Below are 16268 nucleotides of genomic sequence, written 5' to 3' on the forward strand. Positions count from 1 at the left end.
GGAGTTGAAGTCCACAAGCCTTAAAGTTGCCAAGTTTGGAGGTCCCCTGCTTTAGTGTCACAACATGGCTGTCATTCTGGCTGAGGAATTCTGGGAGTTGAAGTCCACAAAGCTTTAAAGTTGCCAAGTTTGGAGACCCCCCCTGCATTACAATATAACAGACCCGCCTCTCTCCTCGTTCCCCTTTTCAACCCCAGCCCTCCTTTCTACCCCACCCCACCCCCGCTTCCTAGAGAGGACAGGAAGTTGCGGCGGGGAGGGAGGGCGGGATGTAAACAGTCCCGGTCACTTCCGGCCCCGCCTCCCGTGGGAAAGTGGCCTTTGAATTTCCCAGCTCGTGGGAGGGAGATCGGGGTGAGTGCAAAAGGGCAACGGGGAGGCGGCGGCGCCTTCCGGGACGAGGAGCCCGGAGGTGGCCGGACTTTTCTTTCTACCGGGCGGGGCTCCCGTTCTTTGGATGGGCCGGGTGGGAGTTCAGAGGGAGGAAGTTTGCCTTGCCGGGGAAGAAGAAGGCCGGGCTGCTCTCTCGCAGCAACCCCGGGAAGGGCGGGGGGGGAGAGGTAGCCGCCAGCTGCCGCTCCTCGTCCGCTTGCAGGCGGCGGCGGTGAAAAAACGGGGGACGCGGGTTGCACCCTTTGCTGAAATGCAACGACGAAGAGGGTTTGCAACAAAAATAATAATTTTAAAAAAAATAAGAAAAAAAGGAGGAAAAAAAGGGATCTGGGGCGAGGTGGGGGAGGGGAGGAGCCCCCAAAAGAACACCCCCGCGAAGTGATTTCGGGGGAAGGGAAGGTGGCAAAGTTCTACCGAAGGCTTGCAGGCTGGCGATCGTGGCTTGTGTGGCGATCGTGGCTTGCTTAAAAGACTTTGCTTTCAAAGTCTCCCGGTTTCTTCCGCAGGGTGGAGCCCTCTTCCCCTAAAGGCAGCCGATGTGGAAGAAGAAAGATCTGGAACCCTGGGGGTGGGGTGGGGATGGTTCAGCTTACAGAGCCCCGCAGTTTTAAGAAGTTTGGGTCGGAACGGGCTGGATGAAATAGAGCAGTGCGGGCGTCTCCAAACGTGGCAACTTTGTAAGACTTGTGGACTTCAACTCCCAGAATTTCCCCAGCCAATTCTGGGAGTTGAAGTCCACAAGTCTTTAAAGTATGCTGGCCAGGGAATTCTGGGAGTTGAAGTCCACAAGTCTTAGACTATGCTGGCTGGGGAATTCTGGGAGTTGAAGTCAAGTCTTAAAGTATGCTGGCTGGGGAATTCTGGGAGTTGAAGTCAAGAAGTGTTAGACTATGCTGGCTGGGGAATTCTGGGAGTTGAAGTCCACAAGTCTCAGACTATGCTGTCTGGGGAATTCTGGGAGTTGAAGTCAAGTCTCAGACTATGCTGTCTGGGGAATTCTGGGAGTTGAAGTCAAGTCTTAAAGTATGCTGGCTGGGGAATTCTGGGAGTTGAAGTCCACAAGTTTTAGACTATGCTGGCTGGGGAATTCTGGGAGTTGAAGTCAAGAAGTCTTAGACTATGCTGGCTGGGGAATTCTGGGAGTTGAAGTCCACAAGTCTTAAAGTATGCTGGCTGGGGAATTCTGGGAGTTGAAGTCAAGAAGTTTTAAACTATGCTGGCCGGGGAATTCTGGGAGTTGAAGTCCACAAGTCTTACAAAGTTGCCAAGTTTGGAGAGCCCTGCAATAGAGAGAGGCGGAATTGTTCGGAGGTGTGTGATACTCCCAGGAGAAGGATTTTTCTTTTTAAAAAAGGTAGCTATCTCCCAAAGATGCTTTTTCAAAAGGCAACTGGGCTTTTTTTTTTTTTTTTTTCCTTGAAGAAGTTTTGACTCTCACCCAAAAAAGCTTCTTCAGAAATGATGATGAGCAAAACATCTTCCAGGAAAAACCAAGAAAGAACAGCTGCCTTTTGAAAAAAAAGCATCTTTGGGACAGCCATGACCTGGATGACTTGAGAGTACAGTACAGTAGCAAAAGAATAGAACAGAACAAATTGGAAGGGACCTTTGAGGTCTTCTAGTCCAACCTCCTGCTTAGGTAGGAAATCCTATACCATTTCAGGCAAATGGTTGTCCAATCTCTTCTTAAAAACTTCCAGTATTGGAGCATTTACAAATGGTAGCTGTGCTCTCCCCCAAGCTGTTGAAAAATACAAAAATGAGAGCGGCGGTCAGGTTAGCAATACCTGGGCTTTGGATTTTGGGGTGAGTGGGTCAAAACAGCTACACAACTCCCCCCCCCCGCCGCCGCCATTTTGAATGTTTGTGTACCTCAGAGTTTCGTCATCTCAGAACGGTGGTTAAAGTATTGGATTAGCACTAAGGAGAGCCTGGTTCACGTCTCCTTAGCTGTGGTAGATTCTCAGCCGGCCTACCTTGCAAGGCAGTTGTCACAACAGCAATAGTTGGAAAGGACCTTGGATGTCTATGGAGATTCTCCATTATCCAGGTCAAGGTTGTCCCAAAGGTGCTTTTTCAAGAGGCAGCTGGACTTTCTGGTTTTTCTTGGAAGACGTTTCACTTCTTATTCAAGAAGCTTCTTCAACTCTGACTGGATGGTGGGGAAGGGAAAGGATTTATACTCCTTGCAGACAGCTGGTCATTTGCATTCTTTTGGAGAGTCGTTGAGGCCACTTGGAGATTTATATGAATGGATTTCCAGAAAAAATTGCAGAATATAGGAACCATTTGCACCACTCAGGTGACCCTGAGGACACAGATAAACCTCCAAGTGGCCTCAATGACCTTTAAAAGGATGCAAATGACCAGCTGTCTGCAAGGAATATAAATCCTTCCATTCCCCACCATCCAGTCAGAGCTGAAGAAGCTTCTTGGATGAAAAGCGAAAACATCTTCAAAGTAAGTCAAAGTCCAGTTGCCTCCTGAAAAAAGCACCTTTGGGACTCTCTTTGGTTGGTTAGTTTCCATCCATTATTTCTCATCTTGCCTTTTGTTGCTTTAAGTTCTAAAGTTTAGTTTGGTTCTAAACTAAAAGTTCTAAACTTTTATTTATTTATTTTTAAGTAAACTTTATTTACAAGAATTAAAAACACCAATTTAAAAAATACAAAAACGATAGTATGTAAATAACACATTCCTCTTTACATTGGTATTGAAATTGATAAGTCCTAATAATCAGTACTAACTAATATTTATCGCATTTTCATTTACTATCACATCTTAATCACTAAGTAACCCACAATACTCTACTAATCTTCTCATTGGTTTATAACTATTATTTAATTAATAATACATTCATATTTAAATAATGAATAAAAAGATATAGTAATTATATAATAAATAATGTAAAAGAAAAGAGGATTTAAAACCTTTGTTATTCTTATACATTTCATATAGAAAGCTGAATAAAATTTGTTTCTTGAGTTCATTTGCAAGTTTTCCCCTTATAATCTACCCAGTTGTACCATTTATCCCATATCCTGTAGTAATCTGTGTCCTCCTTCTCATTGATTTTGAGCGTGATCCTCTCCAGTTGGGCACACTCATACGTTTTTTGAATAGCAACATGTATTGGTGGTACATTTGGTTTCTTCCAATATTGTGCTAATGAAATCCGTGCCGATGTTGATAAGTGGATGGTCAGATAACCAAATTAACCAATATTTCTTTATCTCAGGACAGGTCCACCGTAAATGAAAATAAGTACCAAATTTCCCTTTGCATTTCCAACAGCATGGATTTGCTGGAAATATTTTGGCCGATCTAGAGGGTGCCAGATGCCATCTATACATCATTTTATACAGATTCTCCTTATGTGTTACTGATTTAGTTAATACGAGATTTTTTTTGCCAAATTTCTTCCCAGTCGTCCAGATCTATACTATAACCAAAAATTTTCTCCCAAGCTAACATAGATCCTTTCACAATTCTCTCAGCCGTTTCATGTTCTAATAAATAATTATATAATTTAGAAGATCAACCCTTTCTCAGGACTTGAAAGTGTTTTGTCTAAATGCATATCTTTTACCACAATTCCATATTCCTTTACATCTTTATTATATCTCAATTTTACTTGAAAATATGACCAATTATCAATGACTATCCCTTGTGCTTCTAGTTCCTGTATCGTTTTAATTCTTCCCTCTTTATCTAATATTTGATGGTAGTTAAGTTTTTTACTGATATCCATCGTGTTTAAATGAAACATTGCCTCCATCGTTGAAAACTACCACGGAATTTTAGTATAACGATTTCTTTTAATATCAGCCCAAATTTTAATTAAAGACTTTCGGAATACATGTCTAGTAAAATATAGATTGTTTTTGCTATTCGGGTTCCACAAAAATGCGTGCCAAACTAATTGTAAGTCGTGACCCTCCAATTTTAAAATTCTATTGTTCCTCAGATTAATCCAATCTTTTATCCACACTAATGCCACCGCTTTATATTAGATCTCCCAGACAGGGAGTCCAAATCCACCTCTGCTTTTGTTATCTTGTAAATAATTTTTTTTAATTCTCGTTTTTTTTCCTGCCCAAATAAATTTCATCACAATTTTATCTAATTCTTTGAAAAAAAAAATTATCGAATAGTATCGGAATTGTTTGAAACAGATATAATAATTTAGGTAAAACATTCATCTTGATTGTTGCTATTCTGGCTAATAATGATATTTGCATCTTATTCCAATTTTCCAAATCCTTTTCAATCTGTTTCAGTAATTTGGTGTAGTTATCCTCCCGCAGGTTTAATGTTCTAGCTCTTAACCATATGCCTAAGTATTTGATCTTATTTACAATTTGTAATCCCATCTTTTCTTCCAATTTTTTTGTTTACTATTTGTTAAATTTTTAACTAGCATTTTAGTTTTTTCCTTATTAATTTTTAATCCTGCTAATTTACCGAATTTACCTGAGTCTATTGGGTCTTCTATAATAACAAAAACCATATCATCTGCAAAAGCCTGTAATTTATACCCTTGACTTTTAATTTTAGTTCCTTTAATTTCTTTATTTGATCTAATTCTATCCAACAAAGTTTCTAAAATTGTTATGAAAAGCAGAGGTGAAAGAGGGCATCCCTGTCTGACACCCTTCCTTATCTTTAATGATTTAGTAATCTCTCCATTTATTAATACATTAGCCTGTTGTGTGGCATAAATTGCATTTAACACTTTTACAAAATTACCTCCAAAGTTCAACAAGTCAATCTGCTTCTTCATAAAGTCCCAATTTAAGTTGTCAAAGGCCTTTTGCGCATCCAGGAAGACCAAGGACACTTGGTTTCTTGGATGTTTTTCATAATATTCTAATATGTCTATTATTATTCTTGTATTACCTCTAATCTGCCTCGTGGGAAGAAAACCACTCTGATCCGAATGGATTTTGTTACTAAGTACTAACTTTAATCTTTCCGCGATCACCGCCATAAAATTTTTATAATCTGAGTTTAAAAGGGATATTGGTCTATAATTCTTTGTTTGGTTGGCATCTGCACCCTCTTTCGGAATCAATGCTATATAAGCTTCCTTCCATGATTCTGGAATTTTAGCTTCCAGTAATACCTCATTGCGGACCCTAACAGCATGTTCTCTAATATGACGCCTATCTCTTTATATAATTCATTTGGTAACCCATCTGGACCTGGCGTTTTGTTTCTTTTTTGTTTTTGAATCACAGCCGTTAGTTCATCTAAGGTTATTTCTTTATTAAGCAGCTCCTTTTTATCATCCGATAATGGATACAGGGTTCCTTCTTTCAGATATTCTTCTATTTTATTTAAGTCAACTTCCTCTTGTTTATGAAGATCCTCAAAAAAATTTTTTTTCTCCAAATCCATTTCTATTATTCCATTTTTATCCTCTAATTCAGTGATCCCCAACCTTTTTTGTACCACGGACCGGTACCGGCATCACAAAATGATCCACGGACCGGTACCGGCATCAGCACACACGACCAAGGCAAAGCGAGCCGAGCGACCGGCCAGCCAGCCGTCCCCCGCTTCTCCCCGCCACCTTCAACTCCTCCTTTGTACCTTCTCGCGGTCGATGGGCTTTTTGGGCTCTTTCTTAATCTCCTCCTGAGTAACGCGAGACTCCACCGCCATCGGGACGGCTCTTCGTTCGAAGCCGCCCCCCCTTCGACGAAACTAAGGCGAGAGGATTCCTTCAGCACCCAAACACCGCTTTCCAACCGACGACTGACAAGCTCACCCGGAAGCACTTTCTCAAGCGCCGTCGAAACAAGATGGCGGCGCCCAAGCAAAGTAGGCGGCCCGGTACAAAATGATCCACGGACCGGTACTGGTCCGGGGCCCGGTGGTTGGGGACCCCTGCTCTAATTGATATATCGTTCTTTTCTGATTTTCCTTAATTTATATGCCAGCCACCTACCGGATTTATTTGCATGTTCAAAATAATTTTGTTTTGTATATAGTAATTTTTTAATTCCTCTTGGTCTAAAATATTCATTTCATGTTTAACTAACGCTAATTCATTTCTAATTTGCTCATCCCCCGGGGTTTCTATTTGCTTATTTTCCATTTTTTCTATTCTTTTTGTTAGAGCTTTCCATTTTTCCTTTCTTTATTTCTATTTGCTATAAAGGCTATCAATATTCCTCTTAAATATGCCTTCATTGTATCCCATAGATTCTGTAATGAGGTATCCTGTTTTTTATTATATTTAAAGAAACTGATCAGTTCTTCCTTAACTTTTTGAATATATTCTTCTTCCTTCAATAATTGCAAATTGAGTGTCCATCTACCTTTTTTATAGCAACTATTTTTCCAGATTATCTGTACCGGGTTATTATCTGCCCACGTATTGGCCAAAATCTTTATATCCTGGATCTCCTTACATAACTCACTATTTACCCAGGCCATATCTATCCCGAACCATGATTTGTGTGGGCTGGAGTAGAAAGTGAACTGTGATATTCCTGGGTTCCTCTTCCTCCACACATCCACTAATTCTAATTCTTCCACCATCTCTAAAAATTTCTTAGGCACTGTATTCTGTTTCTTATATTGTCTTTGTTCACAAGCATAATCTTGGCTATTGTTTATTATTGCATTATAATCTCCTATAATACAAATACTTGAATTGTCAAATTCTATTAATTTCTCGTATAAAGTTTTGTAAAATTCACCTTGATTTTTATTGGGGGCATATATCCCCACTAATAGTGTCTTTTTATTTTGTATTACCACCTCTACCATTACTATTCCTCCCAATTCATCTTTATAAATCAATTTTGAGGCTATGTCCTCTTTTATATATAGTACTACCCCTCTTTTTTTCCCTTCCGCCAATGCTGAATACATTTTCACCAGTTTTTTATTTAGTAAATATCCTTGATCACGTATCCTAATATGAACCTATTGTATACAAATTATATCAGCTCTTTGTTTTTCTAACTTAAAAAATATTCTTTTTCTCTTAATTGGATCATTTAACCCATTAATATTTATAGATATTAAGTTCACTCCTTTATCCATTCCCCTTCTTGCTTCTATCCCTCAGTACTTTTACTCATCGTTTGACTTCTGGTCCTCACTCCTATTTCTTCTCTTCCAAGTATCTCTTCACCTCCTTCCCTCTCCTTCTCTTTATATCCCTCCCCCTACTTCTAAGTTGTAACTCTTTTTGTCTCGAGGTCTCGTGATCATCTCTGCTGCTCAATTCTTCCTCTATTTCTCCTATTTGATCAAAAAATTCTTGAGCTTTAGTTAGGCTATCTGTTCTCACCCTTTTCTCCTTCCATATTACTAAGATACCCTCTGGGGTAATCCATCTAAAAGGTTTTTATTTATTTATTTATTTAATTCGTGAGAAATCGATAATCTCTCCTCTGCTTGCAAACTCTTCTCGGCACCTGTTTTAGAACAATCACTTCTCCTGGAAGCCGTTCGGATCATCCAGTGTGTGGGAGGTGCTTCAGTCTGCGTCGTTGTAGGCTGAGCTTAATTACTGAGGATTGCTCCGCCCTTCACCACGTCGCTGCCTTGCAATCCCCAGTTTACGCTCAGCCTTCGTCAGATTAGGCTGTGTATCTCCCACTCTTTGGCCGATTCAAGCAGATTCCTTATTATTCAGGTTTGCCCTTTATTTCCTGGTTCTCCCTTAGCCTCTGCGCAATTGGGGTGGCTGTAGAGGGGAGCGCGTTTCTTCGCCCCCAGGGGGGATAGAGAGCAGGCGGTTTTCGCGCTCTGGCGCCAATCCTCCCCCCTTGCAATTCGGCTCCTTGCCTGCCGCCTGTTTCGCGCCGCTCTCATAGCGGCTCTATCGATCGCGCTGATAAGCGCAGCTGGTGTTCCCCCCACCAAAACGCCGATCGCCCCAGCAAGGCGCGAAAATTACTTGGCTGCCTCGCTCGGCTCCTAGGTGTGCCGGAGAGGCTTATGTAGCGCTCTGAGCGGCCCGGGATTAAAGTAGGTGGCGGCCGCCATTTTGGGCGCCGCCACGTGTATAACGGGCGTCATTCTAATAGGCCTCGTTGGGCTGCGAAGGGGCTAGCTCCTGTTGTAGGCCTGCCAGCCTATGAGAGCTACTGCAGATTCAATTTAATTGGCTATCTTGTTGGCTTTCCGCAGCATGCTCAGAGCAGAAAATCGCAGCCTATCCCTCCCGGTTTGTGCCTGGGAGCTCCAGCTGCCAGAGGCCTCACTCCAGCCTCAGGCGTTTATTTGGCCAATTGGAGATTTTTAGCATTATATCTGAAGGCACTCCCTCCTGGGAGCACTGAACAGATCCCTGTTCATTTCTTGTATATGAAAAATAATAATAATAATAATAATAATAATAATAATAATGAAATATTATATAGAGATATACATATATATCTATTGGTACATGGCAATAACGCATTACCAACACTGATTGGATTACATATACAGTGCTTATAAGCAGGTATATATATTTATATTAATAATTATAACAATAATAATATTGTAGAACTTACATATCTAAATTCCAAAAGGGGGTGCGGGCCAGCTGAAAGGACACCCGGCCTTTGTTGTAGGCCGAACCCTTGGCGAGCCAACCGCCTTAAATTGGAGCTATAGTCCTTTCTTCTATAATGGCAGATGACAATTCCACTAGAGGCCCTTCGTTGAAGGCCAGATCTCAGTCCTACCACCTGCGCAGACAGGCTAAGGTAGCCTCTAAGGAAACTTCCAAGGCTTCTCAGAGAGTCGCCCTAAGGCGCCATAGGGCACTGGAGAAAGAATTTGACAGGTGATCTAGAGAGGCACAACCAGTGCCCCCAGCCCCCTTCCTTCTACCTCCAGGCACCCCCCCTCCTCCAGATTCCTCTTCCCTCTCCAGGCGCAGCTTACAGGGACACCAGGTGCCCGAACCAACGACCAGACGAACGCTCAAAGCCACTTTCACGCCCACGGCCGCTGGCCTGCGCCAGGAGGAGGCCGCCTATGTCGAGATTCCTGCGCACATGCAAGCATGGATGGAACAGGCTATCCGCCAGGGGATAGCAGAGGGCCTTTAACAGATGTCCAGGTCCGGTCCCCCCTCGATGGCGCCCGAACACGACTCGCCATCAGTCAGGTCCTTGCCTAGATTGGACCCCACTCATGGTCAGGTACCTTTATAGGGGGACAGCCCCCTCCCAGAAAGGGAAATGGAGAAGGCTATAGAGGACTTGGTTCGGTTCGGGAAGGAGGAAGATCTTGAATGGGGGTCCATACACCAAGGGGAACCCCTATCGAAGATAGACCCGATGGAAGGGGACATGTCCGAGGACGAGGGCCTCACTCCCGATCAACCCACCTTGTGGGTTTGTTCAAGCCACACATGTTTAAATCCCGGATATTTAAGTCCAAGAGCATTTCTGGCCTATCTGTTCAGTCCTCCTCACTCTCCCCCCTCCGGCAGAGGGACAAGAGGACGCCGTTTTTAGGCAACCCGTGGTGGAGGCGGAAGTTATTCCGGTCCCACCCATATTTCACGACCTAGTCTCAGACCAGGGGACTCTATAAGAGCTCCCCCTGCCCCACCCAGTCAGGACAAGAGGTTCTTAACCTCGATTCGAGCTTCTGCAACTTGCTTAACACCCCGAGGTAGTCGAACCCATCGTTGGCTTAGTATCCTCGTCCTCCCCAGTGACCCCTTGGAGGCTCTAAAACCCGAGGACAAGAGGTCCGAACTGCCATTGAGTAGGGCTCATCAGGCTGACACCTGGGCTATCAGATCAGCCACGGCCGCTTCCTTTTCACCAGGCCCTCGATCCGGTGGCTCTGCCAACTGAAACAGCATGTTCCCCCTCTAACACTAGGGCACATCAGGACATCGCAAGTTAACGGCCGCAGCAGAATTCTCGGCCGACGCCACCTACCATGCGGTTAAGTTCCCCGCCCGAGCAATAACCTCTCACGTTACAGCTCGCCGCCTGCTCCAGCTCAAGCACGGGCAGGCGGACATAAAACACAACGTTAAGCTGGCCACTGCCCCCATTAAGGGGGACAGACTATTTGGCACCGCCCTTGGGCCATTGCTATCCAAAACCCGAAACAAGAAAAAATTTCTTCCCCCCATTTTTTTCGGAGGTCAGAGTCAAGAACCCCTCAAGCCTTTTGGAGAGGTTCCTCCCGACCCTCCTACCAGTCCCCTTTCCAGCCCAGGTATCTGAGACCCCCCTCCTTCCGGCCACTTCAGCCCCTGGATCAAGCCGATCCAGATGACAGGAACAGGAGGGGCGGCAGCTACAGACGGCCCTTCAGGGGTCCCGGAGGGAAGCCTTCCAGCGCACCAGATAGGCCCTGTTCCTCCCTTCCCATCGGCGGACGCCTCAGGCATTTCGCTGACCTATGGGACCCCTCCACTTCTGATACCTGGGTCCGTGACACCATCAGACTTGGTCTCGCGCTTGAATTCCAGCGCGCCCCCCCCTGACTTCTTTATGGCATCCCCCTCTTCGAGGGATCCCACCAAATGCAACTTAATGGATTCAGCCATTCAGAATCTCCTCAACGTACAGGCCATTCAACCCGTCCCAACATCCCAGCGGGGGAAGTGGTTTTACTCCCACCTCTTCGTGATCCCCAATCCTCAGGGGGATGGAGGGCTATTCTAGACCTGAAACGCCTGAACCGTTACCTGATCTACCGCAGGTTCAAGATGCACCCTACAGTCCATTCTACGGGGCATCAGGCAGGGGGACTGGCTAGCCTCTATAGATCTTTCAGAGGCGTATCTTCACATCCCAATCCGGCCCTCCCATTCCAAATTCCTCAGATTCTGCTACAACCACCGCCTCTTACAATATGTGGCTCTCCCCTTGGGTTGGCCTCTGCCCCGAGGACCTTCACTAGGGTCCTCGCGGCTCTGGCGGTCCACCTCAGGAACCTCCCGGTTCGTCTCCATTGTTACCTGGATGACATTCTCATCCTGTTCCACTCCAGACTCCAAGCAGAGAAGGATGTCAGAGCTACCCTCTCTGCCCTCCAAGACCATGGGTTCCTGGTAAACTGGCAAAAGAGCCGACTGTTACCATCTACACGGATCACCCACTTGGGGTCCGTCATTGACTCAGTTCGAGGAAAGGTTTCCCTTCCTCGGAAACATTCCTTAACATTCAGGAAACCGTCAAACACATCAGACGTTCAGGAGGGTGACACTTTTGGAATTGTCTAAGATACTAGGTAAAATGGTCTCATGTATTTCCTTTGTTCCCTGGGCCCGGTTACACACTAGGTCCCTACAGTGGTTCCTGCTCCCGTTCCAACGGTCCGGCAAGAGTAATTCAAAGACCACGGTCAAGGTGCCTCCAAAGGTCCTCAAGTCTCTCCTCTGGTGGACCAGTCCCGCCATCTACAAGGGACATGGCTTCAAGGAGCCCCAGCGCCTCACCCTCACCACAGATGCCAGCCTGTCCAGAGGGGCGCTCACATCCACTCGCTCTCGCAACAGGGCAGATGGTCTCAGGTAGGACGGGCATGCAGTATAAACTGGTTGGAACGCCACGCCATCCACCTGGCCCTGCGCAACTCCTCCCTCAGGAACGCGGGCGGCATGTCCTCATACTCACGGCCATCATCACCGCCAAGGCCCTTGTCAACTGACAAGGGGGCACCCAGTCCATCCATTTGATGAGAGAGGCCGAGCGCCTCTTCCGTTGGGCGGAGCGCAATCTCCTCTCTCTCAAAGTTGAGCACATCTCAGGGTCTTAAACACCCTAGCTGACTGGTCGAGCAGGACCATGGTGGACCAGGCCAAATGGCGCTCCACCCATCACTGGTCAGGGAGGCGACCAAGCTTTTCGGTCTCCCGTTAGTGGGCCTCTTCGCATCCCCCTCAACACACAACTCCCCAGGTTCTTTCTCGAGGTCCCTCTCCCACGGGGCTGAGAACTACAACGCCCTCTGTTGCCCCTGGCCCTCGGGGTTTCTATATGCATTCCCTCCCTTGCCCTGGTCCCCAGAGTTATCCAGTAGCTCATCTCCGAGAAAGCAGAACTGATTCTGGTGGCACCCTACCGACCCAGGCGCCCATGGTTCGCGGACCTCCGCAACCTATCGGTGGCCCCTCCCTGGAAAATCCCTCCAATCAAGATATCCCTTTCTCAGGGTCCCCCTCCAGCACCCGGATCCTCAGTGGCTCCTGTTAGCAGTTTGGAGGTTGAGCGGGAGCGTCTAAGAAAGGAGCAGTTTCTGACCACGTTATTGATACTATTCTAGCTGCCAGGCGGCCCTCCACAACCCGGATATACAATGCCACTTGGAATAGTTCCTGCAAGTGGTGCCAGGGTTTCCAGGTCAACCCGCTTTCACCCTCCATTGCTCAAGTGTTGACATTCCTCCAAGAGGGTCTGAGGAAAGGTCTTCTCCGAACTCCCTGAGGCATCGGGTCGCAGCCCTTTCAACCGTCATTGTGTTGACAATCTGGGGTCCCTTTCCTCCACCCTCGCATTAGGGCATTCCTCAGGGGAGCCACTAACTTTGTCCCCCAACGGTTCACAGATACCCTACCTGGGACCTCAATAAGGTCCTGGTGGCCCTTATTAAACACCCCTTGAGCCTCTCAGGGAATCCACTCTCCAGTTCCTAACATACATAGTCGCGTTCCTGGTGGCCATTACCTCGGCTCGCCGAATATCAGAGAAAGCAGCCTTGTCGGTGAGGAAGGACCTTTGCATCTTCCATGCCGACCGGATAGTTCTCCGGCCGGACCTTACCTTCTTGCCCGAGGTCAACTCAGCCTTCCACAGGGCACAGGAACTTACACTTCCGAACTTCTGCCCCAATCCCTCGCGGGAAAGGGAGAAGCTCTGGTACACTCCGGACGTAAGACGGGCCTTCCACATTTACATTAAACGTACCCAACCCTCCAGGAGATCCGAATCCCTATTCCTCTCCTTTCAGCCCACATCATTAGGCCACAAAGTGTCCCCGTCAACCATCGGCCGCTGGATTGGAGCTACTATTTCCAAGACATACTTGTCCCAGGCCCTGCCAGTTCCCAGCGGAATAACGGCACACTCCACCAGAAGTGCTGCTACCTCTGCAGCTGGGGCCACCCAGGCTCCAATTGCTGATGTTGGTCGGACGGCCACTTGGGCCTTCCCATCTCCCTTCCTTAGACACTATAAGATCGACATATTTGCCTCGGCGGAGGCTTCAGTTGGTAGACAAGTCCTCCAGCGAGTCCTTGAGGAACCACAGGGATCACAGAACCAGACGGAGTCCCCCCCGTAGGACAGCCAAGCTTTGGTATGTCCCACACACTGGATGATCCGAACGGCTTCCAGGAGAATGGGCGTTGGTTCTTACCTGACATGCCATTTCTCTGGGAGCCGTGAGGATCATCCAGCCCCACCCTTATTAGTTTTCCGTCTGGTGGGGTCTTGTTTTGGCCAATGAACCCTTTAGCATAGTAAGAGGAGAGCAGGATTTTTTATTCACTCTCGACTTCGCGTAAACTGGGGATTGCAAGGCAGCCACGTGGTGAAGGCGGAGCAATCCTCAGTAATTAAGCTCAGCCTACAACGGCGCAGACTGAAGCACCTCCACACACTGGATGATCCTCACGGCTCCCAGAGAAATGGCGTGTCAGGTAAGAACCAACGCCCATTCTCTCTCTTTATATTTTATTCCTTCACCTCTTGTAATTCTATAAATTATATCTTTCACTCGCCTCCTTGCAAATCTAATATGCACTTCTTGGGAGAGTCTGTGTCGTCTCGTGTAGCTCGTGTACATTCTGTATATGTCGCCCAACTCATTCACCATCTCATTCTTATCTCTATTCAAGAGCTCTGCCAATATCTCTGCCATCACTAACGGTAAGTTCTCTTCCTCCACGTTCTGGAATCCGAGATAATAGGCCTTATCCATCTCAAGATGAGTCAGGGTCTCGTTTGTCTCTTTGTTCTGTTCCATAATTTTTTGTTTCATGCCTTCCAACTTCTTTTCCGTTTAATCAGCTAGTTTTTCAATCTCTTTAATTTTCTCTTCATTTATTTTAATTAATTCCTGTATTTGACCTATCTTTCCATCCAAATTCTTAACTTTGCTTCTCATTTCTCCTAACTCGTTTTTTAACTCTTCTTTCATTGTTTCTCTTTCTGCTTTACTTTCCATATGATTTTTAGACATCGACTCCTGCATTGCCAGCATCGTGCTTTGAATAGTTAGCAATGTAGTTTGAACCGATTGCGTGTTAGTTTGGATTGTAGATTTTTCTGGCGCCAACATCCCTTCAATCGTTTTTTGAGTCAATGTTACTGTGGGAGTAGATGGTGTTGCTGTTGATACCAATTTTCTTCCTGTTTTTGTAATAGTGGCAGTTGTACTTGTCATATCTTTGATAATTCTTTGTTGTTCATCCACTATCCTAAATATATTTTCCCAAGTCATATTGCCAACTACCATCAACCTTATCCGTATTTTACAATTTAATTTTCTCGGTTATCTAATATTTTATACTACTATTTGTCTACTTAATCTAATTTCCTAACACCTTTAGTTTAAAAAAAAATATCATCAATTAATAATTCTGTATTCATACTTCCAAGCCCACCTTAATTATTACTACTCTAAATGTTCTCCTCACCTTGTATTAATACAATGTCTAATCTTAATAAATTCAGTAACTCATCAGTTCTTTATTTGTTTAACGGATAAAAAAGAATCACTCAACCGTGCTTAGATATATAACAATATTATAATCCCAGTCAGTTCTTTAAGTTGATTACTGTATTTCAGCTAATATTTCCCTAGATATACAATAAAAGTTCTACCTCGCCATGTCGCGACGTCACCAGAAGTCCCAAAAGTTCTAAACTTTTAGTTTAGAAAATAGTTTGACCCCTCTCGTCTTCGTAGGAGTCCCCTCAAATAATGAAACATGGCAGAAATAATAAGATCACCAAATCGGCAGCATACAAGGAAAATCTTTATAAAATGTTTTATAGATGGCACTTCCCCCTTCGAGGTTAGCGAAGATGCACCCTAACATGAGTCCGTATTGCTGGAAGTGTAGGAAAAAAGAAGGAACCTTTTTCCATATGTGGTGGTCTTGTACAGAAACCCAAAATTACTGGAAGAAAATCCAAACTTGGTTGGAAGAAATTACTAAAGAGCAGATCGAATACAAACCAGAGTCCTTCCTGTTAGGGATTTTTGATAAACAAATTTCCAAAAAAGCTAAATACATAACAATACACATTCTAACAGCGGCCGGATTAGCCTTCGCTCAACATTGGAAACAACATCAAATTCCATCAGATGAAATGATTATCGAAAAAAAATTTCAAAATGTGCAGAAATGGATAAACTGACTTTGGCGCTAAAAACAGACACTTCACTATATTATGATAGCTGGAATTGTTGGTATAATTGGATTGATCAAAGATAAGTTATATATCATAAGGCATAAGAGAAAAGTATTAATCTATAATAATGATGTAGCGATATATGTAAAGAACAGGTGTGTGTATATGACATAAATCAAGGCTATGAAAAAAGATCTTGCAAACTGTAAAAATAAGAATGCTTTTAACCCTCCTTTTTTCTCTCTTTTTTTTCTCTAACCCTTCTTTTCTTTTCTTTTCTTTCTTCTTTTCTGTTCTTTCATTTATTTGTGTATGTATTGTTGGTTGGTTTTAATTGTAAAAACTAATAAACTATATTTTAAAAAAAGAAAGAAACATGGCTTTCAACTACCAGAATTTGGGAGGGGAAGTCAGAACTGGCTATCTCAAGAGCACCCCAGTTGGCAAAGGCAAATGTTTTATAGATGGCACTTCCCCCCTTCGAGGTTAGCGAAGATGCACCCTAACATGAGTCCGTATTGCTGGAAG

General features: G+C 44.8%; 1 protein-coding gene across 2 annotated transcripts in view; it reads left to right on the forward strand.

Moving 5' to 3' along the window:
• The first annotated feature begins 294 nt into the window (after positions 1–294).
• LOC113428961 (uncharacterized) overlaps positions 295–16268 on the forward strand; it is a 103081-nt gene continuing 87107 nt past the window's right edge. For both annotated transcript variants that reach the window (XR_015747066.1, XM_087953157.1), the window contains exon 1: positions 295–354. The gene's annotated coding sequence lies outside the window, so the exon portion shown is untranslated. The remainder of the gene's footprint in view (positions 355–16268) is intronic.

The sequence above is a fragment of the Notechis scutatus genome, chromosome 2, assembly GCF_049901735.1.
Source record: "Notechis scutatus isolate UNSWTSFEM ecotype Mainland chromosome 2, rNotScu1.2, whole genome shotgun sequence".
Lineage (NCBI taxonomy): Eukaryota > Metazoa > Chordata > Lepidosauria > Squamata > Elapidae > Notechis > Notechis scutatus.